Below are 27,055 nucleotides of genomic sequence, written 5' to 3'. Positions count from 1 at the left end.
ACAGGACATAGCAAAGAAGGGAACAGACATGGCCTCCAGCCGATTTATTTTTGCTACAAATGTTACGTTCCTCCAGAACAGGATAGAAAACCAGTGATAAATAGAAACTATTAGCATAGGAGGAAAAGAAATGAAGTGTTACGATGTATTAAAAAGAGACGAAGGGGCTTTGGTAGCAGTTGTCCAAAGAATAAATGTGTTTCCTTCACTTCTTCATTCTTTTCAACATATTTTTTCATAGTCTCATTTTTTAAGTCTTCATTTGGAGAATACTGTAGCATTTGGGCTTTGGGCATTTAGAAATGCAGCTGTGCAATACAGAGTGGCTGAACTACATCGTAATAGGGGAATAGGTGGTGATGTTACCAAGAACCAAAAAGTCTCTATCCACCAGAAGGGGGAAAACAGAATTTAAATCCAAAGTAACACCAAGTTATCATAGTAATTAGTTAGAAGCCTTTATATGTAGATTGCGGTGGGGTTTGCCTAAACACTTCACAGATGTCTAACACAACAGATGAAGAGATAATTTAACAATACTGTCAAAGAGATAAATTAACAATACTGTCAAAATGTACCAGTTTAGGTCGCCAATACTACAACTTTTCATCAGTTGTTAGGTTTTTAAAGTCCCCCGGCTTTTTTTAAAATGAAAAAGCTGGTTAGGTATCAATCTGGCTGTGAAAAAGAAACCTTGTATTTCTTCTGATAGTTTATTTTGTCTAAATACCACAAAATGCAAGACACTGTCTTGAGGACTTCAGGATTTTGTTTGCATGTGTGGAATCACTGAGACAGTTAAGTACAGGGAGCAGGAGTTTGGAGAATATACGCGAGATAGTTTACAGCCAGACTATAGATGCAACACTGTGTTTGTGTACACGAACACGGGCGTAGGTATTGTGGGAAAGAGGCGCTGCCAAGCCCTTCCTAGCATAGCAGTAAGCCTCCCTGCAGGCTGCGTGCACAATTTGGTTAGCTGTGCTGCACCTCGGTCTTTGCAGCTTCTCCCCAGGTGAGGAGGACGACCAGGGCCTGCTCGCAGCTGCCATGCGGATGCGGCGCCTTGGCAAACCCACCCTCACACCTCCTCCCTCCTGGGCCACCGAGCCTGCGGGTCCCGTGCCCAGGGAAGGTGAGACGGACGGGTCGGTGCCCTGCAGGCCGCCCTGGCTCCGAGCTGCCCAGGCGCTGCCAGCCGGTCCGGAGAGCGCCAGGCGTGTGACCGGCGCGGAGCCGGAGCAGGAGCCGCGCTGGGAGCAGCCCAGCCGAGCCCAGCCCCGACCCCGCCGGGCCAGCGGGGCGGCACCGCCCACGCCCGTCGGGCCCCGCTCTCGCCGGGAGGCGGAGGGAGGGAGGGAGGGAGCGAGCGGGCGCGCTGACGCGTGAGGGCGGTGCGGTGGGAGGGGCTGGCCCGGGCGGTGCTGGTGGCGGCAGGAGGAGGAGGAGGAGGAGGAAGAGGAAGATGGTGGCCGCGGGAGGAGCGGCCGGGTGCTGGGCTTTCCGCCCTGCGCTGCATCGCCGCCCCAGCCGGAGCCGCCCTGCTTGCTGAGGAGGCGACGCAGACCCGCGCCAGGTGCGGAGGGGTCGCGGCCGGGAGCGGGAGGAGGGTCCGGCCGCGCCCCCGCCGCGGTCTCGGAGAGGCAGCGGGCCCACGGGGCGGGTTCCCAGCGCGGGATGCCGGGCCTGTCCCGCCCGCAGCGGGGTGTCGGGCCGGTCCCGCCCGGCGGCTCCCGCCCGCAGCGGGGTGTGGGCGCTGCAGCGGCCTCTGTCCGGCTGCGTGGGCGTGCGCGCATCTCCGAGCCAGCGGGGCAGCTCTGCACCTGCCCCGGGCTGCGGGGAGCGGCGCCAACGCGGCCATGACCGCCTTCATCCCGGCCTCTGGCAAGGCATTGCGTGCTTTCCCTCCGTTTATTTATTCCATTATTTTATTTGATGGGGGTGGGGTGCGTGTAGAATAATGTCGTGTGGAGCCGTGGAGCTGAAACCAGTGCACTGGTTTGCTGTTTTTTATTTTTTCCTACGCGCACCTTTTCTGTGGTGGAAAGGAGAATTGGTGGGGGGCGGGGGCAATGTGGGGATTTCGCATCCGGCGATCGAATGATCGCCGTCGCAGCAGGACGGTCTCAGCAGCCCCCTCCGTCGGGAGATGCTACCGGGGTTTGCGGCCCCGTCCCGGTTTGCAGCAGGGAACCCAAGGGGGCCCGGATCTCCCCGTCCTCCCCGTGGAGCGTGCTCTCCACCCCTCGGCTGGGGGGAAGGTGACATCTGCTGCCATCACGTTCTGCTTTCAGGAAATGGAAGACGTCTTGATTTTTTTTTTTTTAATTTTTTAGTTTGAAAACAATGATTGCCTGAATCACAGTCGTGGTCAGTGCAGCCATGTACATTACATCTGCTTTCTGTAAGGATCAGAGTCAGTAGGAGCAGTCTACCAAGACTTGTTTTACTGCCATCATAAATCTTCTCTTTAAGAGAGATGGGACTGTGGGTCTAGGATGGAAAACTACATCTTTTTGCTTTCTCCTGTTGTAGATTTTTCGGGCTGTGGAATTGCAGTTTGGTTTAGAGAGTGCATTGCAGATCTGGCTGTTTTCATAGCTGCTGAGGAACTAGAAGGCAGAGGTGTTTGCCTGACTCTGCATACATTAAGAGTGAGCTAATGTGGGTGTAGGGCAGATCAGCCGTGTAGCGTTTTTCTTGTCTTTGACATACGTCACGTTACACCAGCTGATAAGAGTACACCCAGGTGGCTGCAGTTTTGAGACTGCTCTGCAGCTGTGCCCCATGGGGTCCCAAATAACTTGCCAATATTCCAGTCATAGTACTCCAGGTTCTGCTGCATTGCTGTTAAATCTGGACCACCTGCACCTGCCTTTGCGGCCCATATCAGGAACAAGCACGTGATGTCTATTCTTCCCAAAAGGTGATGGTGACATAGAATGTGTTTATTCTGTGTGCTGCCAAATCAAAAGTGAGGTGCAGGTTTGCCTTTATGTCTAGTGCTGTGGGAGAAAGGGGCAGGATAGACTGCCCAGAAATGCTGTTCAGGAGGGAAGGAGAACAGTTACTATTGAATTATGTGCATTCATGTGTGTTTACAGAAAAATTAAATGTCGAGTGAATAATAATGGACAACCACAAGAAACTCTGAAAAAGCAGAACATTTAGTGTTGTAGTGTACCTTAGATGAGTGTTTTGGATGTTTAATGAGTGAAATGTAAACCTTAGTCAAAGACAGCTTGCCTTCCTTGGAAAATGTGGTCTGAAATTAATATATCAATGAGCTTTTAGGCCAAACTGATTTCTACAAAGTAATGGTGGTTCAAGGTTGGCTGGGTGCTGTGAATCATGTAATTCATTGCTCTGAGTTTTGGACATTTCTAGTTACAGCTTAAAATGATATTTCTATTTTACATTAGTGCATTATCTTCCCTTAAAATAGCAAATGTTCTGGCTACTGTGCTGTCTTAGCAGATGCAAGGCTAGCCTATTGAAAGGCTATCAAAAGTATTTACTGATTAGCTCTTCAGCTCAAAAATGTAAGAATGCTGGGAAGGTGATTTGGTACATCTACGTAGATAGAAAAGATAGTTCTGGTGTGTGAAGAGGGAGACATGCCAAAGCTTTTTAGTATAACCCTGTTTGGTTATTTAATATGAAATCCTTTATGACAAGTTTGCAATTTCATGTATATTGGGAAGGGAATGCATTCTGGTATTTTTTTTTCATTTTCTTTCTTTTTTTTTTTATATAGAATTGCCTTCGTGTATTTAAAGCATGGGAGCTAATGCTTTAGAAGAGATTTTGTGATACGGGATGTGGTAGATCTTTGTGGATGCCAAAGTGAGAATCTTGTAGTCCACCATGCCCTTATTATTTTGAGGATCTTATATATCTGAAGATTTTGTTTACTCTGTGGTAATGTAAGTAATCCATAACACTTTGAATAAAGGGAGTACTAATTTTGAGGCTAAAATTTGTGTAATCTATCTAAATGGGAATGCAAATGAGAAACCTGAACTCTTTGTGTATGACATTTGAATGGATTTTAATTTGACCAGGAGCTGGCTTCTGACTTCTTTGATACCATTTTAAGCCACAGTCACATGCAATGCTTATGTTCTTAAACTTAAAAAGCCTTCGATATGAGGTCTGTGTGCATCTTTGAAACGTAGATAACATTTTGTTTTATAAGCAGTGCTTATCAGCAGTACAACCAGCAGAAAAGTCATGAGGGTAAAACAAAATGGAATCTCCTGTTCAGATGCTTGTTTTGTATTTTTAACAGGCCAGTGTAGCCAGTCATTTGCAGTGGTTTTGTTGCTTGGCTTTAGATTGTGTCAGTGTGTGGTGATGTTTATGGCAAGCAAAAGCAGGAAAAACTAATTGTAAGTCCAGAAAACGTGGCTGGGAAAATAAACACCATGTTGCTATATGTATGTGCGTTCAGGGTTAGTAACCAAAACGAATGAACATGCTAAAAAAACAAAGAAAGAATTATAATGTAAAGTTCAGTGTTTTCAAATAGACAAAATGCAGGAAAAATCAAGCTGAGAGCTAAAACTTTTCACTTGTATCTCATGGCCTAGATACTTCAAATTCAGCATTTTTCCCTTGGCACATGAATTGTCCATTATTGATTATAGCTGTTCTGGATTTACATGAGATTATGAATTAAAAGAATCAGATCTTTTTTCTTGAGATCTTAAAAAAGATTATTAAAAATATTAGAGGTGCTTCAGTTTAATACATGTTGTCCATAGGCAGTGTGGCTTGATTAACTAAATCTTAACTTTGAAGAAGGTCTTATTACCATAGGCTTAAGTGAAGCCTTGATAAATGCATTTTTAAATGTGTTTTTCTGGTTTCCTAGAAGGGGAAGATTCCTTCTTAGTGAGAGTTCTAGCAAACAACCCTTTGCTCATTTATTTCCAATAGATTGCCAGTAATATGGATTGCATAGGGGTTAAAGGTTTCTGAGAAACAGATTGATTGGTTTTTCTTCACAATAATGATTGATTGGATAAGTCAGCTACTAAGAGCAGTGTGATAGTATTTTTCTGTTTCTTCTGCACGCATCAATGTTCTGCCAAAAATCTGCATGTTTGTTGCTTTACTGAAGGGGCCTAGGGAAGCATCTTTATTTGCTGCTTTCACAAATGCAGGCACGTGATGATAATGTCTGTCCTAATTCTGAAGGAATAAATACAAAAGCAGTTCAATGGGTGCATGACAGCCGTGAATGGCAGAGGACTTAGCTGAAGGTACTCCAGAAACATAAGAACGTGTGTTTTCACACTAAACCCTTTCTGCTAGAAACCATCCATGTTGACGTGAAAGGAGGAATGAAAGTGCAATTCTGTTTCTAGGGAGTTCTGTTTCTAAAGAGATGCTGCTAGGCAGGTGGCATCTCACCTGGTCTGTCATGTCTCCTGTGGTGATTTCTGTCTAATTAAAAATATGTACTGGGAGAAATTTCCATCACCCACGAGCCTGTGTAAGAAGCTGTGTGTGGTTAAGCGGTGGGGCTTTGAACATCATCAAGGAAGCTGAAATAAATGTATTAGAAGTATTTAAAACAATATCTAGTCTGCATGAGGTAAACCACACTGGGAGCCTCTGTTTTTCCTACTTAGCAAAAGGAGGAGATGTCCTTTGATGTTCTCCAATTAAAATGAAAAATTCAGAATGTTTAAGTATTATTTTTTTTAGCCATATACCTTCCCCTTTGTGTTTTCCAGCCTGTTCTTGGGCTGTTTGGTCCATCAGATCTTGTTCACAAGCCAGCAATTGAGAATTGTGTCTTTTCTTTCTGATGAGCCCTTTCATAAATGCTACTTTCCTTAAGAAGATGACCACCTTGTCACCCATCTGAGAAAAATGTAATTGTAGGGAGTGAGGGACTTCATTAAAATCATTGAGTTAGTCACAACTGAGCAACACATACCTGGAATTTAGGCTGAATCCTTTTGGTGGTAGTTTCTTTTTTCAACTAATTTTCAGAGTTTTTTCAGACTCTTCTGAACCTTTTTTGTATATCAGGAACATGCCTGCTGAATTTAATTTTCCAACTCTGAACTCAAAAGTTGAGCTCAGGTCAGAAAAACACGAGAACAGCAGAGCCATGGAGGCTACAAAACTTGCTCATTTTGGCGAAGCTCATTTGACTACCCTACACTGACTCACTTTTGCCTTATTTTTTCCATTTTGGGGATGCATGTCAGGGTGAGAAATGCCTTTCTGTGTGTATGTGGTTAAGGTGTTCATTCAATATCTAGTATTTATTGGTTTTGATTTGATTAAATATTTTCATTTCTCTGCAAGAATTTTCACTTCTGTACATAACACAATAGCTTTCTGATCATTCTTCTTGTGGCGGTCATTCTGATTTGAGTTTTTTCTTAATAAACATGCTTTCTCAAAACTTGGATGAACAAGAACTGATGATCTGGGTAAAAGGAAGGAGGAAGAAAAAAGAAAGAACATAATGGAAGTTTTTAAACATACACAGCTGTGACTTGGTTTTCCTAATATATGCTCAAGTTTTATTTGTGGATTTTTAAAATTTTATTTATTTATTCTGATATGTAAGTTGCAGTTCATGCCAACAGTTTTAGTGTTACTGTGTATTTGTGTAGTGTCTGTTTTGATGGGACTTTGATCATGTTTGAAATCTTGGTGATTTGGAAGTCTTGAATGTGATTCTTTAGAGTAAATAAAATTAAATTGGGAAAAACATTTTTAAAAGAAGAGCTGAGACTAAAAAAGCTCTTGCCAGTCAGGTGAAGAAGCATGGAGTAAAAGCTCTCGCTCCAGCTTTTCTCAGGCTAACATCAGCAGAATGCTTTAACTAATACTTCAAATCCAAAAAACAGGCAAAACCAGTAGGTTTTTAATATGTTACTGTCCCAGGTAAATGTTAGGAGGGTGGGTACTGCCTCCAGTGTTGGAAGAGGAGATTGGTATGTTGTTGTATGGTGTGGGGGGAGCTGAGGTTTTTTCCCTTCTCTTTTCTTAACAGCTTTCTCGCACCAGCTTTTTTATGATCACAGAGTAATTTGAATTGGAAAGGATCCCTGGATGCCATCTGATCTAAGCTCTGCTCAAACCAAGTGACTGAGACAAGGGCTGCACATGCCATGTTTGTAACTCTTGGCTTAATCAGGGCAGGAAGCTCTTAAGATGGAGTGCTGTGCCTCTCATTGGTATCCAATACCAGCTCATGCAGCAGGTTTTGCTAGAGTCCTGGTGGGATGGGATATGACTGATGGACAGAGGCCTTCCTCCAGCCTGCCCTCCTCATCCTCTGCCGAAGAAGCTGCCCTGCAGAAAGCTGCTTGCTTTGCTGCTGGCATTTGGGGCAGCAGGAGTGTTGGGGCGAAGGGCGTTTACCATGGGAGGGTAATGGTGATCTCCTCCTGTTGAGTGCTGGTTTTTAAGTCCTTCTTACCACTGCCATTCCCCTTAGGAAAGCACTGAAATACAGATGTGTTTGCTGTATTAGCCAATTCAATGACCTCAAATTTATTTTTTTTAGATGGTCATGATGGAGGAAATTATTGCTCACTAGTTTAGAAACTTATGTTCTTGGTGTGAATTTATTTTGCAGCAGTTTCAAAATTAGAGCACTGTTTTTAAGAAACGGAATATTTATTAAACAGCATTCCTAGCGTATGTGCAATGCAGTCACATTTAACTTAATGAGAAAATCTCTCCCACTAAGAAGGCTGTGGTGAGCTGACAGAAATTTGTATTAAATAGGCATCAGTGCAAAACCAGCCTTTAGCTTTGTTATTCCATTGCATTTTTAGTGGACATTTTAAATACCCTTTCCTCAAACTTGGTGTGTATTTCTGATATTCACAGCTGTTCTGTATTCACCTTTTGTTTCAGAGTGATAAATAAGGATGAACTCACGGTTCTGCTCTTGCTTAACAATTATCATTCCTTGCTGATAAATGATTAAAGTAATCCACTTATGAGATTGTCACAGCATCATTCAGATTTTGGCATCTTAGTTTTATTTCATAACAATGAGAAAATCCCAAAGTCCTCAAAATCTTCCTCTTGTAGGACCAAGCTGCAAGGTGCATGGGAAGGAGATGTTTGAGCTTGATGCCTTCTTGACAGGGAGATGGGCATTAGCCCAGGGGGACAGTGCTGTACTTCATAATATTGACTCTGTATTAGCTTCAGCACCCAGGCTTTAGACTTTTAATTGCAGCTTCCTGATGGTTAGTCTGACTGCTTAGCCCTAGTTCAAAGTCATGTCCAAGTCAGGCAGTTCTAATGCGTTGTATTTTCAGTGTGTCACCCTTTGGCTCATACTGATTCTAGTTATATGCAGTTATAGTTGAGTGTGTACTTAACAGATCCTTACATATCTTTCTATTTCTTTACCTTGGTAAACTGTAAAGACTGCATGTCTTTATTTCAGCTTAGGTTAAGCTGCTTTTGAATGCAAATTTAAAAGGTACATGAATCATTTATATTTAAGAGTAACACAGACTTAATGCTTTGATCAACAATATTTCAGACATATTTTGGATTAAAATCAAACTACACTGTTAAAAAAAACCAGCAACCCTAGTATTTCTTGTTAGCTACAGACTTGGTTATTTCTGGATTTGAAGTCAAAATAACCCAGCTTCTTAAACAAATTTTTTTTTGTGTCAAAGAAGGCCAAGTAAGTAAGCTGGAAAGAGAAGAGAAGAATATATTGCTTAGGATGTGTGTGTATGTAATTTTTTTAAAATATAAAGTATTCTCAGTAATGTATCGGATGACTCTTTGGGTTATATTGGTTATCCAGGTGACCTGGAGCATCAGCTGATGTCTTCCATTGCTCTGGGTATGACAGTGCCTGTGTCACTGGTGTCCCATTGTTGGCTATCATTGACCAAGGACAGTGGCATTTAGCATTTCCCAAAGGAGATCTGGTTCCCTATCAGACCCTCTTCAGGATAATTTCCCTCCTCATAGCAAGTAGAAGGAGTTTAAGCTGAATGTCGGCATGGAAATATAGTTGTCTGAAAACTAAATGCCAGAAGCACAATTGTAGCTGGTATATAGTTAACATTCATACAGTAGATTTTCAGAAAAGTAGAAAGGTCCCTACTTCAAAACTTGATTGACTTTTGGTGATTCTCTAGGAATTAAAAGTAGAGTGAACAACCTTTTTGTGCATGGAGCAAAGACAATTTTTATATGTCACGTTTCTGGTGTGTAAATTCATATTTTATTGAACATACCTTTTCTTCAGCCACTTTATCCATGAAGATAATGACTACAGGTTCAAATATATTTTTTTCCTTCTAGTATGTAACTGTTGAAGCCTGGACAGTTCACAACTCAATTTTGATCTTCAGTGTTAAATCTGTGTTATGATCTAGTAAGCAGTGGCATCCACAGGCACTGTACTGCAAGTTCATATATGTATACCAGGTATGATATGGATAGCAGAATAGCATGAACAACAGTAAGGTAAGCATTCCTTTTTTGCATTAAGAAACAGAACTTCATTTGTATGTGAAAGAAAGGGTTTTAGCTACTTGCCCAAGAACTTTGTGTTTTCAAATTATGGTGTGTAAAACAGTAATTTTAGGGCCATTCGCCATTTGAAACAGTAAGGGTTGTGTATACTTTTTTAGGTATTTTACACCTGAAAACCAGAGGGTGAAATTACAAGGAAGGGATTCACAGGATGGGATAGTCATAGGATCTGACTAATTCAGAGTTTCTTGTGAAGGAAGGAAGAGTATCATATTTTTTTCAGTCAGTTAAAATAATTCCAAAATCAATCTGAAATTTTAGTAATCATATGAACTGTAAAGACTGAAGGATAATACACAAAAAACCTTGCTCTTCTTCTGTTTTTATACTATTCTGTCTCTGTGTTATGCTCAGTGTATCAAAAAATCAGGCACATACCTTCTACCTTGAAGACTAACCTCCTCCAATCATGTGCAAATCCATAGTCACTTTATTTACTCTGCCTGTTGAAGACTCCCTCTCTCCAGTGTATGACAGGAACCCCATGACTTGATGGCTTTTTGCAATATCTTGCACAATTGCTACAGTGTAGTAGTGTACAAACCTTGGTGGCCTCCTTGTCTGTGTTAACTTTTCAGATGTAGTGACGTACGGAGCAGAGTGTACAGTCCTGATAAAACTCACTCCTTTGGGCAGATTTCACTGGTCTTCACCTGCCACCTGTGGCCATTCATGCTCAGATGGGAAGACATTGTTGCCAGTGTAAAAACATCACATCTTTGAAATGTGAGGTGTTGTGCTGTGAAGTTACCTATAATTATTTGCATTTAGTTTGAACAGCCTGTAGTACTGGGGGTTTTAGGAAGGAGGGCTGTGGTTACAGAGAAAAGTTGCTCAGTGTAAAGTGTTCTGCAGCCTCATGGATAAACCCTCCTGTTTTCCACTGGTGTCACCCGATGAGGAAGAGGCCTTGCCCTGTTCTTATGTCTGGTCTGCTTGGACATCAACCAGTAGCAAATGTGAGTTCATAGTGGGGAAAATGTGGGAAACAGAGGAGTCTAGTTGATTTTTTTTTTCCCTCTAGGAAGACAAATTGGGATGTTGAAAGTGCAAAAAAAATCAATCACCTTCTCTGGCAGTGTGCAGGGAGCTTGAGGCTGGCCACAGAAGCTGATTATTTAGGAAAAGAAAAAGAGACTTGATTGAGATTTTCAGTTGTGTGTAGTTCATGTTCACCTGGTCAAACTTCACGAAGCCTTGCAAGCCCTGTGGCTTTTGTTATCAAGTCCACATTTTAGCATCATTTTTGACTGAAGTTATTGGTACAGTGATTACACTTTGGCAGGGAAGTGATTATCAACATAGGTTTTCCATGTTGATGCCTGTCCCTGCTCTTAAAAGTTACATCCTATTTGGAGGAGAGGAGTGGGGAAGGGAAGAGATTTGTGCAAGTGGAGCATCCATCTGGTGCATTTTGATGACACAGCCTGTTGGTGCGTTGTTACTTGCTGTAACCAAGGCAATGCCAAATACGTAACAACGACTGAGCATACAATGTAAAAAGCACCTGCTGTTGTGCCTGAATTACATATTCAGACTGCTATAATTTCTGAAGTCTGTTTATTCTTGCACACTTGTTTGTTAAATGAATATTTTGAAGACGCTTGAAGAACCAATGACCACAGCTGTTTTAAAACAACATCCATGAAATAGGAACTTTTTTTACTAAGAGGAAGGAATCTCCTGAAAGGTCTCTGACATGCTTTCATTATCCAAAGAGCAAATCTTCTAGCTGCAATCCTGCCTGAAGAGAAGATGTACAGGCCAACATATTTAGCTTCCAGTGTATAAATCTTTAAGCTATTTTCTGCTAAGGAGAGACTAAAACATTGGAAGTCTAGGCTTTTGTTCTGTTGCTCATCAGCTGTGATAGGCTTTCCCCCCAGGCAGTAGTTTGTTAATGCTGTTGTAGTGGCTCCCAAGTCTGCTCTTGCTGATAGTTACAGCCTACCAAATGAGCACTGACACTGAGAACTGATGAGATTTTTGACACTTTTGGTTGTGAGGAGGCATTTAAGTGTCAGAAACAAACATGGAGTGAAACTACACCAGTTTTGGTACATGTTTTATGAAATGGCAACAGTATTGTTGGAAATTCTAACCTGGGGACTCAGGGTTGTAGCAATGCCTTCCTTTTTTGTTTCCAGTATTATCTTTATGATCACAGATTCTTCAGTCTCAGACCCAGGTACCTCAGAGGAAACCTTCTTCTATGCTAGTTATAATTGTATTTTCCTGTTCCTAATTGTAGAATGTAAAAATTGCATTCCTCCTTCTAAGGCATAGCATCGTCACCATTCAGCTCCATTTCCATGGCACTTGTGACAAGTGGAACATAATCTCATGTACATACTCTATTTTGCATCTGGTGTGTTTTGTTTACATGAATAGTTTTGCTGTAGGTACTTTGTATTTTACATGCCTTCGGATTGTTTGTGGTGGAGATTTAGTAATCCTTCTTTTTCTCTTCTCTCCCATTTGTATCTGGTTTGTAAGTAATGTAATGTTTTCTATTTGTTCTTCTTTGTCCTGAGGAGATTAATTCTTCTGGCTCCAAATGTAGCCCTGTTCATGACTTCACAGTATGTGTGGTGTATTTCCAAGAAAAACAATGATATAATATATGGATGGATTTTTATATGCAAGGGATCAAGGTTAGAAAAAAGCCTTGCAAAGGATCTTGTGAACCTCTGTTGGAGGTTTGGGGAGAGAATTGTGTTTAATCTGAAAGCATATTTTTCAGAAAAAACCACCACCTTTAGCTGTTGAAAATTATTGGACAGTCATGACAGGGTTAGTGGCAGTATGTTAGAGTTTAAAAATTGACAGATGCTTGACTATTCTGAACAGGGAAACAGCTCGGCAGTCCGCAGTTTGGAGCCACTGGCCTAGAGCATCTAAATAAATCTTTGTTATGTAATACTTGGTAGTGGGTGGTGACCATTATGCATAGCTCTGATATATCAGACTCAGGGAAAGTCTTTCCTTTTTCTGTGGCCTTGTGAATTTATGGTCAAAGTAAGAAATTTTTCTTAGTTTTGTATTTGCCTCTTTTGATTAATACAAAATGTATTGTTGGGATGCTATCTCTGTGTACATGAATAAGATGGCATTTGGTTTTCTTCTGCCTTGCTGATTAAGGTGCTTAGTGAATTACAGGAACAGAAGACCTCATTGTGCCTGGCATGGACAGTTTCTCTTGTTCTTGTCTGCATATCCAGTGCATGGCACTTTTGTAGTGTCTGATCAGCAAATGAAGTTATGCTGTTGTTGCTGCTGTGATTCTACACTGCTTTAGGTGAGGGTTTGGCTGGTTTATTCAATTTATTAGGAACAAATGCATTCCTGTATTCTTTCTCCATTTTACCTGGTAAACCTTACCCTGTCAAAGAAAGAGCTGCAGTAATTTTGGGCAGAAATTGGGTAGTCTACCCTGTGAAAATGGCATTTTGTTTCTAAATTTAAAAAGGTGTTTTGTTTGTTTTTCCTTCAGTTCTTTACATTTGAGGCATGATAAAAGTCCAAAGCTTTTAATGTGTCTTGTGAGGAAAAGGTTTCACTCTGCAAAATTTTTTACCTGTTTGAAGAGAGTGAACAAGGAGTACAAGAACTGATTTAAGAGTAATGAGAATCTTGATAGCAAGTTTCTAGTGTTGAAGCATGTCTTGATATTGAAGCTCTTTGCTTTAAATGCACTTAAAAACTTTTGAACTCTGACTAAGTTTTGTGCATTTTACAGCTTAGGTTGCTTGTCTTGTACAAATAACACATAGATGTTCACAGGGCAGGAATGATGCTTAATAATTTGAGGAACAAAATGTTACCTCCTTTTTGTTAGTAAAGAGGAATGATCTTACCCTGTAATCATAAAAAACCCTGGTAGAAACAGTCTGAATCAAAGCTATGTATGCTGAGGAGGATTTAACTGTGAATGATATGGTGAGATAGAGAAAGAACTAAGCATTGGAAAAAAAACATCTCAACACTGATGTCTACCAGACTGTGAAATAATCTCCCAGGGAGTAAGGGAAAATACATGTTCAGAGAAGTGAATACTCAGTGGTGCAAGGGCTTCAGCAATACTGTAGGGAGCAATCCTCAGCTTGAACAACCTCTTTCAGAGTGATTTTCACATAGTTTTGGTTTTACCACCCAGGATGAATTGATCCTTGAAACTTATTTAAGCAACTTTTCTTCTTTTATTTGTCACTAGATGTAGTTTTCTAATGTTTTTTTCTGTGAGGACAACAATTTGATGACGTGGTAAATTATTTTGAACTTTATTTTTGTCCTTGAAACAGCATTCCATGACTCTTTCACTTGTCAACTTTTTTAGGATGATCTTTCAAGTTTGAGTAAAATACAGTAGAGTTTGGGAATGTACCTTATCTGTTTGATCTTACAAAGCAAGATCAGGTGATTTTAGTGTAATTGCATATGGTTATGCTTTGTAGCGATTTTTTATATTCCTCTGCAGCGGATTGGAATGTTTTTAGCAGGGATCCCCTCTACCAATGGATCTATCTTTGATATAATTTCACACATTACTACCACAATTTGTGCCACTTGCCTTTCCTCCTTCAAAAATACAGGAGAAGTAAAACCTGTAAAAAAATCAGCTTTCATGTGTCAGGACCAGATGGATTCACAGTGAGTGGCAGAGGGAGTGCAATCAAATGCTGGGTGTAAAAGATTTAGACAAAAATAGTAAAAATTAGACAAACACTCTCAATGAAATAATGACCAACATGGGAAGAGGGTTAGTTAATTTATTTGAAGGTGGTAAAACAGAGATGGATGTTTCAGGGTTAAAAGTGTTGGGAAAAAATAATTGTAAATGTTGTGAGTAACTGTAATAGTAGCGATGAATTAGCAGAAATGCTTCTAGGGAATAGGTTTGGAAAATTCTTTATGGGATTTGGGAGTTAATATAGTTTAACAAAACTCTTTTAGCTCCTGGTTGTTAGATTTTCTTTCCAGGGAGAATGTAATTTCTAGCTGAAGTATCTTTGGTGGCCACAGCTACCTATCGAAAGAAGGTGCTGTGTGTTTGTATGCAAATGTTTTTATGAAAAGGTGAAATAGATATTTTGGTTGCAATATGCCTTGAGCTATTTTAGAACATTTCTTTTTTCTTCCCCATAGGAAGTTCAAGCAGTGCCACTGTAACCCAGAGGATTCTTGCTGTTGCTTCTCTCCAAATCTTTTTGCTATGCTGTTAAAATCTGACATTGTAGAAATGTTTGTTAGGAGTAGAAGAATTACTAATATGATTTCTGTATTGCTGTAATCATCCTGACTTTCATATTCCATGTTACCCATCACTGTACTACCTTCAGCACACAAAGCAGGCAGTGCTGCCTGTTGCAGGACCACAACTTGCAGCAGACTGAAAGGCAATAATCAGGCATCAAGGCTGTCTCCATTGAGTGAGTGCTGAAGTTTTGATTGCGCATGGTGTGACTGCAGTTGTATGAAACTGGGGTTGTGGGTTCAGTGCTACTCAGAATTGAGGAAATCACTGTATGGCATGTCACTGAATTACTTGATTCCTTGGATGTATTTTGCTTGCAAGTATTGAGCTGTGTAAGAGGTTGTACATTTTGTTTCTTCTTCCCTTACCCCTTAGCTTTTGCAACAGAGGGTATTGAGTCAGAGCTGGAAAACCACAGTTTTCAATAAAGCACCTTTTACAAAATGTATACAGCAGTTACTGCTTAGTTTTATATTTTTAAGATCTTCCTCCTGCTTTTGAAATCTGTATGAAATCCATTTATTTGACAGCCCGTTCTAGATCTTTAGAATTGGAATAATGGTGAAGTAGCATGCTGAAAGTTGTGTAGTCCCCATAGCTGTGTGCCCATGTGGGTTGCTGGCTCTGGTGTGGTGCCCCAAAAGACCTGCTGCAGCTCTGATTTCTGATGTGAAGCCTGTTCAGTGAAACAGAGAAGTTACATGCTGTCCTGGTGACCTGCCTGCCAGCTGCAATTTGTGACTGCTCTACTTCTGCTGTGCTGTGTGGGGTGTTTGAAGGCACCAGAAAATCTGCCAGGAGCTCTCAACTTCTGGGTTTGGTTCTAAGTTTGATAGGAAGTTGTTGATGATGTTGCTGCATATGTAACCTAGATCAGAAGTCATTGAGAGAGTGGTGAAATGGTTGGGCAGCTCAAGTGCCGAGTTTGTGACTTCAACCGGCATACTAATAATGTTAGCTTTATCTTTTCAATAAATACAGAACGTGTAATTAAACAACTTCTGCCTGATGTCTGGAGCTTATTATTAAGGGATTTCACAGTCTTCCATGACTTCTGGTAAGACTCACTAAAGCTTGTGCAGAGGTTTAACTTAAATCTGTATTATTTGAAAATAGTACAAATACCTGAAAAATACATTTTCTTTGTTTTCTTTGTGTGTAAAGCAACAATAAAAAGCAATGGAGGTGACATTGCTGCTTCAGTGTTGGCAGAATAAGGAGAAGAGTAATGAATTGATAATCCTCTTTGTGTGGGAGATGACCTTTTTAATTTAAAGTAGCATTTAGTTTATTTTGATAGTAGTTATTACATTGCATGCTTCTGTTTACATTTTCACTATCTGCTTACTCTTGAATAGCTTGTAGTAAAGCTCTGTAAAGCCTTTTTCCAAGCTATGAATAGGTTAGCTGAGCATGGCATTGTGGAAGCCATGGATAATAGCTGAGGCTGTGCTTTTGAGCCTCAACATACAAAATCTCTGAGGTGGAAATTAGTGGGAGTGAAAGGTATTATCCAACAGCATATTTTCTGAGCTTAGCTATATCTTACCTAAATGAGTTTTTTTTCCTGGGGATCCCAGGATTGCAAATCTTCAGATGTTTGAAAAAGTAGGAAGTAGAAATGTCTAAGAGTCTTAAAGATTTTTTTGACTTAGTAGATCTCACTGTTTTGCTTCTAGCAGAACTAGCCAAGTCCCAAATAGTGATTTTTACCTTCTCCAGGAATCTAGAAGAAGCAATGTTTTTAATAAGGAGAAAACTATTCAGAGGCATCTGATTTAAATCTCTGTAGCTTTGCTCTAATCCTGCCATTAGCACAAAACTGTATTCAATTTTGTGGATTTACTTTTATTTAGAATAAACTGGAGGTCCCTCCTTGCTGTGTAATCCATATGCTTGTTACTTACACTGTCAAAGGCTTACTTGGAAACTGAGCTGAGGTGGCACAGGGGCATTGTGGAACTCAGGAGAACATGCCCGTATTCTATTTGAAAGAAATTTTGCCATTCAAGTTCCACATTTCTGCTCTTGTGTTGTTTTTTTTTTTCTGTTTGTTTTGTTGCTTTTGCTTTTTATGTTGCTCTCAAAAAAGAAATCTGTGTAAATAACTTTCTTCCTCCCCCTTGTGAGCTGCAGGTAGACCATACTCTTTTTATGCGCGCACTGTCCTAACAGAATGGCTTGGTTGATGTATGATTTTTTTAAATTTTGTTTTTTCAACTTTTGTTCAGCCAACCAGACAAAACCCACCACAAACAGAACTCCTCCAAAACTGTAGAAGCTCGTAAATTTGGACTCTAGGCAGCTGTTTAAAGCCAATTTTTCTGTTAATAAGGTATTTTTTACTGTGAGCAGTTAAAAGTTGTTCTCCTCTAATGTGGAGGACATTAGCCTTGCCTCAGGCTTATAAAGTTTGAGGGAATTAAAAAAAATCCTTATCCAGATCATATTTGTGGGAATGTAGATAGATTGAAAAAATTTCCTGAAACGATAGTCATAATAGTTTCCACGTAAATGACTGAGGTGTTTAAAATTGTCTGTCTTTAACAATATGGATGTATTTTTTAGATTATGCAGAAACTTTCAAAAGCTTCTAATTATTATTTTGATTGTTTACTTTTAAGTTTCTACACAATTTCATCAGTGTTTTTGGCATTAATAAGAATCATGACACCACACTACCTTGTGCAGAATTCATCAGGGATTTGTTCATCTGGGACAGAATGTATAGGTTAATACAAAAGCTAGCAGTGCAGTCCTGTGTGTTCTTTTGGGATGAAAGAGGCACTATTCAGCCTTATTTTCTGGCTATCTTTTTAGCTTCTCCTGGGAGGTAATAGGTGAATGGGAAAATGGTCTTTCAGTGAAGTGACACTGCTGCATTTCTGTACTTGAGTTGTGCTCTTATTTGGTTCCTCCTATGCTTTATCTTTTGCTTTCTATTATAGCTTGCTGCTACTTTATGGTCTTATCAGAAGTCAGAAAATTTCTATAGGCAGGTTACAAAATTTAGAAGAAATCACTTCTGGAGTAAAGCCAAACAGGAAGATCATTAATTAAAGAAGTGATTATTAAGTAAATGGATTCTGTACACAGAGAAGGAGCTGAACTTTTGGGTAGTGTGATACTTAGAAATTTGTACAGAATCTCATAAAGTGGACCTGCAGTTGAAAATGTTTCAACAGGCAAACCGAGTATCTTCCCATGTATGGCCTGTAACCATGTTGCCTGCCTCCTCCTTTGCCCTGGCATCAGCACCTGACAAGAGAAGGTGGGGCACCTTCTGATCCCTGCCACACTGGTATAGAACTGTGTCAGCCCCAAGTGTTTAAAAATCTAAAGCTTTTTCAGTATCTTAAATAATTCAAAGCAGTAGGCTGTCTGGACTGCTCACTTTCACAATACAGTATATGTTTGGAGATGAGTGAAAGTGAAGTTATGAAACCTGACACAAGGGTGGCTAGCACAGTATAGATAGAAGAGTGCTGCTATGGGGAAGAACTTCCGTGAGAGGATCTGAGAGATTTGTCTAATCCAAAGCCAGGACTGGTGAAATGAAGGGAGGCTGGCATTGAGGATCTGTGTGATGCACTAAATACAGCCATGGGTCTGTGATTCCTCTGATGCTTTGCAGAACACTCATAAGAAATTACACAAAGGCACAAGGAACCTGATTTTTGTAAGATTCATAAGGATTTCATAATTCTGCTGTTCTTACACTGGTCTGTTGCTTTCTTGTCCACTTCCCATATCCTTACTAGATATCTCCCTAGAAAGCCAGGAAGTTGGTCATGAAGGAGAAGAGGGTGAGGATAGGGTCATGCCAAAGACCTGCTGAGCTGTGGGCCTGGTCATGCCATGTGTGTGTTGGCCTGCCAGCTGCTGCTGGACCTCCCCCTTCACCTGCTGGGATTGCTTCTGAAGCTTTAAGAAATTCCATTATCTTTGAGACTCTCATAAAATAAATTAAAAATTGGCCAGTGACTAAAAAAGTTAAGTGTGAGAAATAAACAAATGTTTAATCACTTATAACTATTGTTTGTGGATTAGCAAAACAGCCTACCTTCCAGCCTCTTTAATCACAGGGTGTTTTTTTCCAGTGTAATGTTATTTATAGGTTGTAATCTTACAAGCTTGAGTGGCTCTTTGTTTTCTTTGTGGTGAACAGTAAGTGAAAATCAGGAACAGAATATCTTAAATCTTTAATGAAGATTTAATTGTGCCAGCATTTTTTTTGAGTGGTATCAACTTCAATAAAAACATTATGTATACTTCATATATATAATTTGCTCTGCACAAAACTGCTTATGAACAAATATTAATTTTATTGTTTGTGCTTTATAAATTCATTCTTGCTTATGGCTTTGATGATTTGGTAGTTGCATTCTCCATAGATCTTTAAAGAGTTGCTGCTATATGAAGTACAGAATTCCAATTACGTTTCTAAAAAGAGAATTTAAATGTTTTGTTGTTAAAAACTATTTATTTCTCATTCTCCATAAGCTAAATGTCAGACCATGATTACTTAATTTTGCTTCTTTACTTCATTTTTTCTTTCTGTCTGAAGTTATGTTATGATTAATTGAATAAAATGTTACTGAAGGAGATTATTAGAATCCTTAGGGGACTGTTTTTAGTTTCAGTACACATCATTTTGCAGTTGCAGTCATCTTTCATAGAAAGGTCATGCAGCTAATAGTAGTATTTTTATTTGCCCCAACAAGTGAATGAGCTCCTCAAGAGAGTAGTTTCAGTTACTTCAGAAGAAATGCAGAACTTTGTGATAATCAGAACTGATTTTATTGAAAAGACCTTTTTCTTTTTTTTCTTTCTGTTCTCTTACATTTTTCACCAAATATTTGAAATAATTTTGAATCCTTGCTATCACTCTCACTATTGTGTGACTGCTGCTATAGTGGCAAATAATTGAAAATAAGGGGTTACAGAGAGGCAAACTCATCTGTTAGAAATAAATTTTCAAGACAGTAGATTGATTTCGTGTATAACCTTTTCTCTGAGATAAAGTAGAATATAGGCTGTCAAAATTGATGTATTAGCACATCTTAGTGGAAAGGGTTGGCATTTTCAGTTCTGTTTGGTATTTTGTTTTCTGTCTTGGATATTATTGTCTGAATTGACAGGTGATTGACAGACAAAGTAGTCTTTGTTATGGCTGACTCAAGAGATTTCCATTAAAAGCAGATTAAAGATGGCAGAATTAATCTAATTGTAGTGAGTTACTCTAGTTTCATTTTTAAAAGGATTTTGAATGTAGTGTTTTATTTTATCAATATATGATTTTATTATTCTGTTGACTTCTGTATTTTTAATTTCACTTCCTGAGGGAGAATTGTTCAAAGGCTGTGGTTTATTTTGATGATTTTTTTTTACATGTTTTCAATTTTTTTTCCTCTGATAAAGGTGAGCTGCAAAGGTATCCTCTTACTATGAGTTGAGTCAGCTTTTTTTTTGTGATAATTTTTTTTAAATTTTAAATTTAATATTTTGCTTCACTTCATAGAAGGTTTCCTGATAAGCCCCTGGTCTAAATTTATTTAATTTTTTATTAGTTTGAGTGGCAGTGGGGAGAGTCTGGGTGGATTTCATGTTGTACTTCCTTTGAAATTCATTGTAATCTCAGCTGTAAAACATAGTATGCAATCCACAGAGAGGAATCTCATTATTGAAGTGGAAACCTGCATCAAGGTTGTATTTTCAGGATTTGACAGTAGCACTCAAGATTTTCATCAGAGGTTTGAAAACTAGAGTGGAGAGGCAGCAGTCTTGAAGGGGATCCACCAGGATGTAGGAGGAAAAGAAAACTACAGTGAATATTCAGAGAGGATGGGAGGTGCCCCTCAGGAGGTGCCAAAGCAAGGTGCATGGAATTGTGGGGAGGGAGCAGCTGGATAAGTAACAGGTCTGCCAAAACCTCTGTGGGGATTGCAGCTAATGCGAGATGGGTTGGCTGTGAAGTATTGGTACTGAAGGGAGGTGCTGAACTGAGAAGAGGAATATAACCTTAGGAGAGGTGCGAAGTACTCAGTGTGGGCTCAGGTAATGTATCCGGTTTGGCATGCTGTGCTGGAGAGAGCTGATGAAAGTTTGAAGGAGGGTCGTGGAAGTCTCTAGAGGACAGGCTGAGTGAAGAAGGAATCCCCACAATTAACTGGAGATTGTTTAAGCTGAGGAAGGGATAGTGTGTATAGAGCACTGAAAGTATCTTAAGTGAAGAAAGAGGCAGCAGGCAATCTGTTCTTGGTTTGGCAGGACTGGGTATAACTAACCAGTTTGTCCTGAAAAGGTGAAGAGTCAGATGAGAGCTTCCTAACTGCCAGCAGTAAAAATATCAAAACACTCAAATCTGACTAAGTAGCCATGGATAAATACATATATCAGAAATGTAATTGGTTATCACTGATGCTTCAGGGACAGGCACATTTATATGGTAATGTCAGATGGCATCTCAAGATATGACTCAATGATTGCTGAGTTTTTGATATGCTGTCACAGAACTGCAGTTTGATTGGTTTTGCAGGCAGGGGGGTAAATCAGTGCACTTGGAACCACCACCTTTTTTTTGCAAAGTATCTATTTTCCTTTTTTGTTCTCCATGCAATATTCTTGCTGGTTAGTTCCAGACCAGTTTGGAAGAAGAGACCATAAAAGTAAATAAAACCATTCATTTTTTATGAAACTGCTGTTGAGATAATGGGAAAATACTGACTTTCTCCTCTGAAAAGAACACAAACTGAATTTGGCAGTTGCCAAAGCAACTGTGTGTGTCAGACCAACAATGTTCATGTAGCTCTGGACCCACTGTAGATTGTGAGGGCCACCTGTGCCCTGGGGGGGGGGGGCATCAAGCATAGCACCACCAACCAGGCAAGGGAAGGGGTTGTCCTGCTCTGCTCTGCCCTGGTGGAACAGGCTCCCCAGGGAAGTGGTCACAGCATCAAGCCTGACAGAAGTATTTGGGCAATGGTCCCAGGCACATAGTGTGACTCTTGGGGTGTCCTGTGCGGGGCCAGGAGTTGGACCCTGTGATTCTGATGAGTCCCTTCTAATTCAGCATATGATTATATGGTTCTTTTTCTTGCCTGATCAGAATTTCTTCAGGTGTTAGAATTAATTTTGGTTTAGTAGTAATAGAAGATGGTTTAGAAGACCAAGACTAGCCAGACATAGGGATTTGAGTTTCTTTTGATTTATCTGAGCAATAGAATTGTTTTAATTCATGAAGTGGTAATCCCAAGTATTTGCAGAAAAAGTACCTCCTTCATAATGCTCATATACTTACTTTTATGACTAACTTTATAGTTCTTTACTCCATCCATTATTTTTCCATTTTTGCTGATTAGATATCATATGTAATCTGTAGCAGATAAAAGAAGAACCATACAGAAAATACCAATGGCTTTGTCAAGTAACCACTGACTTCCAATATGTAATTTAGATGTTGAGCTGAAATGTTGTGGCATACCCAGCAGGTATCTGTAAAGGGGGTCTGTTTACAGTTTGTGGTTTTAAGGGAGAGCTGTAAACACAATGTAATGGCTTCTTGTTTACTGGTGATTTAAACATGTTAACTTGTATTAATTCTGTATTGAATACAAGCTCCCTCCCAGGTTAGTTAATAATTGTAATACATCTGAGCACACTCTATGCAGATAATGTAGGGGGAGTGGAAGGAGTATGGCTTTCTTGCTTTTCAAGTAGATGTGAAATCCCAGAAAGCTCAGATCACCTGATCCTCTCTCTGTCAGAATCTGAAGCCTCTGTGCTTGCCTATGCCTGTGTTAAGTATTTTCACCTGATATGCATCCTGTGGGGTTGATAGTCTGAGAATCTTTGACTTGTGACGGAGCATGAACTGGATTAGAGCACATTTGTACTGTGAGCACTGATAATGGATTCTTTCCTGCCACTTCACTTTTTTCTCTTTGAATGCAAGTTCTGTGATGCAATTTAAAAGGACAGTAGATGTTTGCAAATTAATGAAGTCAGCAACACCTCAAGCATTCAGTAACAAGTTCTGCAGGCTGATGGTACCGTTGCTCAGTTTTCCTGAGTGTTTGTCTCTAAAATGAGCTCTGCTCGTGCTTTCTGCTTACTGAGCCATTCTACATTAGGGATAAATGTCCAACGTAATTCCCAGAGGAAGTGAATAAATTTGAAGGAGATAGGTTTGGTGCAAAATACTGCTCTATATCTAAGTAATTGAGAATAGCAATATAATTTCATTCATGTCACAAATAGCATGCTGGGCCTGAGAGAGCAGAAATGGAAATTGCTTATGCAGGGAGAGTGAACTGCAACATGTTGGGTACTAATATAATACACAAATCCATTCTGCTCCAATTCTTACACTGTGCCTTTCTGTAGTATAACATGGGGTCTCAGTATAAACAAATGGCTAACCTAATCAGTCTGTTTCAGCATTTCTGTTTGTTGAATTTCCATCCAGGTTGTACCTTGGCACAGCCTGCTGCCTGTTGCAGTGTAATGTTTGTAGGGCTTTCAGATGGAACAGTATAGTTAAACTTAAGAAAAGTTTCAAATTGGAAGTTTCTTTGAGTACAAAAGCAAAACAATAACATATTAAATAGCACAAAGTAAATGAGTACTAAAAATAAGCAGTCAGGAATTATTCTTGTTCAGGACTTGGGTTACACAGACTGATAGAGCCTTCAATGCTGAATATATGTAGCTATTTCCCTTTGACTAACATGTAACAGAATGTATTCTCTGCCCTTGTCCATGAAGATGTGTTTACAGAATTTAAAACGGATGCCTAATTCTTAAGCAGTAAATTCCAAGATACAGTAGTCTAGAGGGTGTCGAAGGTATTTTAAAATATGCAGAAAAGAAGCCAAAATAATGAAATCTATGCAGGTAGGTATTTCATTCCTCTGAGTTGTATCTTTACCCTGATCCCACCTTTATGGGTCCTTATAGGTTTTATTAATTTTTTTGCAAATTCTGTACTTTTCTTGCCTAGTGACCTTTATCTGAAATTTTAATTTTGATCCTTCGGAGGTTTTGTGTTCAGTGCTGGATTGGTGCATAAAATATAGACCAGAATGATAAAACATTGCATTCAGAAAAATAGTCCTCAGTGTATTTCTGATGTGAGAGCCAAAGAGAAGGAAACAAGGAACTTTCACAGCATTTTTCACAGTGCTGTATTTAAGCTGCTTCACACTGAAAGTATTTCAGACTAAACCCCTTGTATTAAAGTATATTAGTAGTATTATATTCTCTATAGTGTCTGTTTTTAGGACAGTGTAATGCCTGCATTAAAGTTCACTAGTTTCCTTAACTGATATCAAAAATTGCAAAACTCATAGAAGGAAAGGATAAAATAAATGTGGGCTCAAAATGATTTGATTTTGAATTCTGAAAGTTAATTCTAACTTTGGATTTCTTTGTAATTCTATTAGGTAGAATTAGACTTCTTTTTGCAATTCTATTAAGGTAATACCTTGTCCTCTAAGGCAGCTGTAGGTAACAAGTACTGCAGAGCAGCTCTAAGAGATTTTGGGAGTACTAAAGATCATGGTTTTTGTGTTCTGCTGCATTAAAAAAAATGCAGAGAAACTCAATTTTAAAAAATGCAAAGTATCCTCCGTAGCTGTGATCATGAAACTTGCAAGAACCACAAGAGTCTATGGTGGCTTGTCTGTGCTATTTTTGAATACATTATTTATTGAAGGTGTAATGGTTTTGCTTATTTCATATTCACACATTTGGTAGAAAGGTGTCATTCTTAATGTTTTGAGTGTCTTGTGTCATTAGAACTGAAAGTCTACAAAAGTCCAAGCAAAGGGCTCTTCATTTACATTTTATTTAAGACAGCACTAAGTAAAATAGAAATGAGTGTAGATAAGAATTTTGAGGATTTAAATAGCCAATGTTATTGTTGTATAATAAGCCAGGCAAGGTGATGTCAGAGGGTTTTTTGATTTATTGCTGGAGAGTGGCCTGGAAAATGGGCTTTTCAGTGCCGCAACAGTTGGCAGATTGAGAAGACCAACAACATGTGTGTCTGTCTTGGTTTAATACAATTTAAAGAGGTCGACACTTCAAAATGAGTTACCTCCCCTTAGTTTCAACCAGGCCCTTTCCACCTATTAGAAGAAATGCAAGTAGATTTGTAAGAGTCAAAAAGTAGCATTTACTAACAAGCAAAACTGCAACAAGCAAAAAAAATACAGTAAATAATCACGCGATACAGAATTTCTAAGTCTCACAAACTTCCTCAGAACAAAGAACAACCTGAAATGATGGAAATACCCCTTCCAAGATGGCGCCTGCCACAGGGAGACAAAGGGAAAGTGGCGCCAGCTTGCTCCCCTGGGATGGCACTGCCCAGGAGGCAAAGGGAAAAAATATGGCCACAAACGCTCCGGGGGTAAATTTTTTTATTTACTCACGTGAAGTCAATTTCCCCCTGTTATTAAAGCAATATTTGCGTTAAAGTGAGTTGAATATATGTCAATACTGTTTTCATAATTATTATTTTATTTCACTGAGCTTGTGGCAGATTGATGTTCCCTGGCTGCCATCTCTCTGCCTGTCTCTCGCTCCTCCTCCTCACTAGGATCCTGAAGAGAAAATAATATGGAAAGGTTTGTAAATTGACATAAAGAGCAGGATTTCCAGTTGCTGTCATGGGCGAAGATTTGATTTGGGGAAAATTAATGTATTGCCAATTAGAATAGGGTTGCATGGTGAGAAACAAGGATGAAACATAAAGCCACTCCCCTTGCTTGGGTCACCCTCAGCTTTTTTCATGCTCAACATTGCCCCTTCATTTCTGACTCTTCCACCTTCTCTTTTCTGGAGCAAGCCCTGCACCCCATCTTGACACTGCAGCTCAGGAGGGAAAAGTTGAGGTAGTTTCTTCTTAAATTATGACCCAGATTTGGCAAGTGTTTGTGCTGTGAAGCTTAGAGCCTGCAATCAGTTACGGCAGTGGGCAGCTGAAGAGCTCTGAGTAGCCCTAGGTTTGCTTAGGGGATGCACAGTTGAGGGTTTTGGGATTTGGTAGAGGAGTCCATTGTCTGTGACTCTGGGCAGGGTCTTTCAGGGAGGTGACAGGAGAAATACAGGCCTTGGGACCAAAACGGTAAAAAGTGTGGTTTATTGGAAGAAACCTAACAAGCCCCCCAGCTTGGCAGGAAATCTAGGGAAGCTAATGTGCTTGCAGATGGTCCTTCAATACTGTCATCCGAATGCTTAGGTCTGTGGTTGGCAAAGCCCCAGCACCTGCTGGTGCTGCACGTCTTGTCCGGACATGGACTTCTGCTGTCCCTGCTGCCAGCTGAGCTCTCACAGAAGGCACCCGTCTTCCCCCACACATGTACGTGGATAGGAGGAATTGCCCAGTGTATGACCAAAAGAGTTACTTGTGGGGTGAGGACAGGAGAGAACAGAGACGGGTTGTGTCCATTTTTCTTTAAGTCTGTTATTTTGCAGAGTTCAGGTTCCTCTGGGCAAAACAGTGCAAAGAGAGCCACACCTTCATTTTCTATTATGCATAAATGAGGCTAAGGTGAGGAAAACCTGGACCGTGATGGTACAGAGGCCACCCTCTCTGAGACATGGGAAATGTGTGGGGATGGGAGTTGGCTGCACTTGCCATGGCTGGGAGCCAAGGGAGATGTCATTGCTGCTCAGCAGCCTTTGGCTGCTCTGTTTTGTAGTCACTCAGATGGTGTTGTCCTTCTGTTGTGGGGTACCAGCAAACTCTCTCTTGCTTATTTTCCTTAAGTGTTTTTTAATGGCTTAGTTCTTTGCAGCAGGTATGAGTTATTGATTTTGAGCTTGTTGGCTCTTGTTCATTGCACCTTGAACATCTCCTTTTGCTGATTTTTTTTTCATTTGCTTTCCAGGGTAGTAATAAGGTTTCCCGTATGAGCCCTCTAAATATTTGTCTGCATGGTGTTACTCATATAAGCTGTAAAATAAATCTGTATTTGGCTTCTCAGCTTGCTTGGTTAGCTGAACTGTGATTGTTACTTAGATTCTCAAACCATCCAGAATTAAATAACATAGTACAAAGAATTATTTTGGTGGTTTTAGAGTTTTTTCTTGGGTTTGGGTTTTTGGGTTTTTTTCTGTTTGTTTGGATTGGGTTGGCTTGGATTGGGTTGGCTTGGGTTGGGTTTTATTTGAATCTTTGGGAAGGAAAAGGATACTCTATGTTTGGGGTTTTTTTTAATAATGTATTGTTTTTTCTGT

General features: G+C 39.9%; 1 protein-coding gene across 3 annotated transcripts in view; it reads left to right on the top strand.

Annotated features, from left to right (window-relative positions):
- Positions 1–1,419: 1,419 nt before the first annotated feature.
- APBA1 (amyloid beta precursor protein binding family A member 1) overlaps positions 1,420–27,055 on the top strand; it is an 83,279-nt gene continuing 57,643 nt past the window's right edge. For 2 of the 3 annotated variants that reach the window (XM_030968073.1, XM_030968071.1), the window contains exon 1: positions 1,420–1,576. The gene's annotated coding sequence lies outside the window, so the exon portion shown is untranslated. Of the gene's footprint in view, positions 1,577–3,612; positions 3,927–27,055 lie in introns of those variants that run through there. The other variant, XM_030968072.1, reaches the window with a different exon arrangement.

The sequence above is a fragment of the Camarhynchus parvulus genome, chromosome Z, assembly GCF_901933205.1.
Source record: "Camarhynchus parvulus chromosome Z, STF_HiC, whole genome shotgun sequence".
NCBI lineage: Eukaryota > Metazoa > Chordata > Aves > Passeriformes > Thraupidae > Camarhynchus > Camarhynchus parvulus.
Note: the sequence above shows the minus strand (reverse complement) of the source record. Positions and strands in the feature narration are given on the sequence as shown.